General features: G+C 32.9%; 1 pseudogene; it reads right to left on the bottom strand.

The window, feature by feature from the left end:
* Positions 1–2,208: 2,208 nt before the first annotated feature.
* LOC120597838 (60S ribosomal protein L24-like) lies at positions 2,209–2,713 on the bottom strand (annotated as a pseudogene).
* Between the last annotated feature and the right edge of the window lie 850 nt (positions 2,714–3,563).

Here is a 3,563-nt window from a genome sequence, read left to right as displayed (position 1 = left end):
CTTGGGCTATAATGGTGAGTGGGGACAAGTAGGAGAAATTAGCTTACTGATAAAGGTAGTTATGTTAGTTAGGAGATACTCCAAAAAGGTTCTCCATATCAGGCTACTTTCTTGCTTATTGCTACAAACTTGTCAATTTAGTCTATTAATGAATTGCTAAGGTAAGAGACACAGGGAATATCAAATAAGAAGTAGGCACATTTAGATTTTTTTTTATTTGTTTTTTTCATTTTATGGGACATTGGGCTATCAGTTTACATGAACTTTGAATTTCTGATTTACTATACATTTATAAGTGGGACCAGAAAGGCTCAAAAGTAGGAGGAAAAGGAAGAGCTCAAAGGCTTCTACAATAACAAACTTATCTTTATGATCTTGGTAAATGCTAACGTAGACAGTTCAATGTCAATCCTTTAGTATAAATAATAATTTTTAGTATTTTTATATCTTGCAAATGCCATTTCTTTTAGACTCTGGATAGATTACTTGAACCCTGGATTTTCAAATAAAAACCTGATGTCATATTCCAACATCGACCAGAACACAGTTGACAATACTGTGTCTCATTATGGTATTTTATATTTATCTTGATAGGTAAGGGGTATTTGCCATGGGCTACACACTGTTCTAGGTACCTTCTGTATATTCAATCATTTATTCCTCATAAAATCCCATTACTCTGTCAATAGGTCAGAACTCATCCACCCAAACACAAAGATTTCTACCAGTATGATTATTATACTTGTTATAACAATATCATAATGAAAAAGCAGACATCATTTGCTAAGTGATGCTTAGCAACGTGTATCCTGTATTTTCTTCCTGTATGGCAATTCTCTCTGTGATTTTTACTTTGCTTCTAAGTATTATGTGCACTTTCTCTTTTGTAAAACATATTCATTATTCATGTTTCCCAGACTGACCCTTTTAGGACAATTGATGACTGAGAATGTTTCTTCTTTTTCTGTTCATTTATCTATTCTAATTATACTTAAAGGTGGCATTACATTTTCTTTATTTGAAACTTCAGAGAAGAGGGACTAATGGAGCAATCAGACAAAAGGATACAAGCAGGTAGAAATAAAAGATTGCCTGTCATTAATTTATGACTATGTGAATTTATTTGTGTTCGTTTTCAAGGAGGATTTGCACTGTCTTTCATCTTGTATAAAGCAGACATTAAGTGCATAAGAGGAAAATGACTAACAGAATGTGGTAATTGAACTGGCCAAGCTATGTTATCATCCCAAAGCTAGCTAATAGGATCTTAATATAAAGGATCCAGTTGAGTGAAGACAAAAAAAAAAAAAAAAAAAGAAAGAAACTCCTGCAGTTAATAATTTAAAAGATGTGAAAAGTTTTATTCAGTTATGTAATCTCCTTAAAACTTTAAATTAGAGAGAGCATCACAGTTGGATGGTTGTAGACATAGACATTCTTAGAATACTCAAGCAGAGAGCATGAAAACATTAAAAGTCAATGTATGACTTTTATATTTCATGCTCCCCCTTCATCGTTGTCTCTCCTTCCTACAATATCTTGTAGTATCTGAGAAATAACTGACTCCAGAATTCTTTTTGCACCTCAGAGACAATGATTTCATCTGTTTGAGTTCAATGGATCTAAATAGTAAAATTGGTCATACTGGTGAATAGTGAAATCAATCAAAATGGTCAAGCTGTGCATGAGATATTGTTTAAGAGTTGTGTGGATTTAGACCAACCCAAGTCGGGTACCACATCACTGATATCATTCTTAAATTCTTTTCCTACCATAGCTTAAATTTGTGTGCCTAATTTTTTGGTCTTTAAATAGAAACCAAAGGCAAAAGAAACACAATCCATTAATTTTATCCACATTATCAAAAGTGTGTATATTAACAAATCTGCTAACATGTAATTAGGTGTGCAAGAGGTGCTAATGTTTTTAACTGCAAGCACCAATGGATTTTTGTAATAAAGTAATAGAAATGATTATTTTAGACTTAATTTTGAAAACTATACCTGGAATTTATCAAAATATGTTATGTATTTATTGCAATGTGTTTAGGTTTATTTCCTCTAATCTCTGCTTTAATACTATGTTTTAGAATATACTTTGTCCTTACTTGGGTGTTCCTGAGCACTTAAATTTTGCTTTAGCTTCATTATTCCAAACTGAAATAGGCATTTTATTTATATTAATTAATTAATTAATTATAATCAGATCTTAATTTAAACTTTTCATCTGCCAACTTAGTGTTTTTCCACCAATTCTGGCACCAGAAACCTTCAAAGGCTTTACTATCTTTTGCTTAGGTACTGCCTTTGTAGGAGCCTTAGCAGCTGCCATTGCTGTCTTTTCACATGCTTGCTTAGCCTTTTTTGCTTCCTTGGCACCTCTAATAACTTTTTCTCATCGAGCCTTCCTAACTTCATTTTTCTGATTCCTCTTGGCCATTATATCAGTAAGAGATACACCAATGATGGCCCTCAGAAATTTGACTGTACGGCGACTTCTTCTCTTTTGAATTTCTTCTGCATGTCTTTTTTTGGTGCCATCTTCTATAGAGGACAGTCCAGTTTATCTGTCTAAGGTCCCACTTAGAAAAGAATGCCGACTCGCATTTTGCATTAAAGAAATGGAAAACACCTTCCTGTCGGGTCCCATCGTAGTGCCTCCTGTGTCTGGAGTAGATCTTATACCCAATGAAACTGCACAGATCTACTTTCATGGCTGCAGCTCCTGGAAAGCCAGTGACAGGAATTAAGTATCATAGTTAGCTGGCAAAGAAAATATATGATTTATTTAAGGACTGCTAGAAAATCTCTGTGTAATTAGTAATTCTTTTTAAACATAAATATTGTTTTGATATATCCTAGCTTTAATTAGTTCTTAAAATGCCATGTTAAAAACTCTAAACTCTTGGAAAACTTTATACAAAACTTTAACTAAATAATAAATAGGTTATTATTATTATTTTTTTGTATATCTATGTGATCATGGGTATTCCTGTTTGTCATTAGGTTTAGGTATATCATTACTATCAGGATCTCACTTCCTTTTAAAAGAGACAATATGACTGTATTTACAAATTTAGCTAACAATATTAATTAAAGACTAGATTTCATAGTTCAGAAAGGTTAAAGACATGTTGGAACTTTACCTATAATCCCTTGAACCTCTTTAGACTCTTTGGCAGGCAGGCAATAGCCATCAATGACATTGTCCCATCTGCAGGAACTTACAGGCTAGTCATGGAAATTGGCAGATGATAGAGCTCTTATTGGTGGTCTTTTTTCTCCCTTTTTAACGATTCAGAATGCACTCAATACTTTGTTACACTCCTCTTCCAAACCCATTAAACTTTGCAAGTTTTTCATCAAAATAAATAGATATTTTAGTAAAGACTTAGTGAGGAAGAGAGCTCTGGTGCAATACATACAAGAAATTTAATAAATTTAAATATATATGTCTTTCCATCACTGCATTTTTCCACTTTTTTCCTCTTATATACGGACTCTATAATAATCACCTTTACTACTCTAAGAAGTTTTGACTGACCACTCAGTAAAACGAAAACC

The sequence above is a fragment of the Pteropus medius genome, unplaced genomic scaffold (genome assembly GCF_902729225.1).
Source record: "Pteropus medius unplaced genomic scaffold, Ma_sr-lr_union100, whole genome shotgun sequence".
Taxonomy (NCBI): Eukaryota; Metazoa; Chordata; class Mammalia; order Chiroptera; family Pteropodidae; genus Pteropus; species Pteropus medius.
Note: the sequence above shows the minus strand (reverse complement) of the source record. Positions and strands in the feature narration are given on the sequence as shown.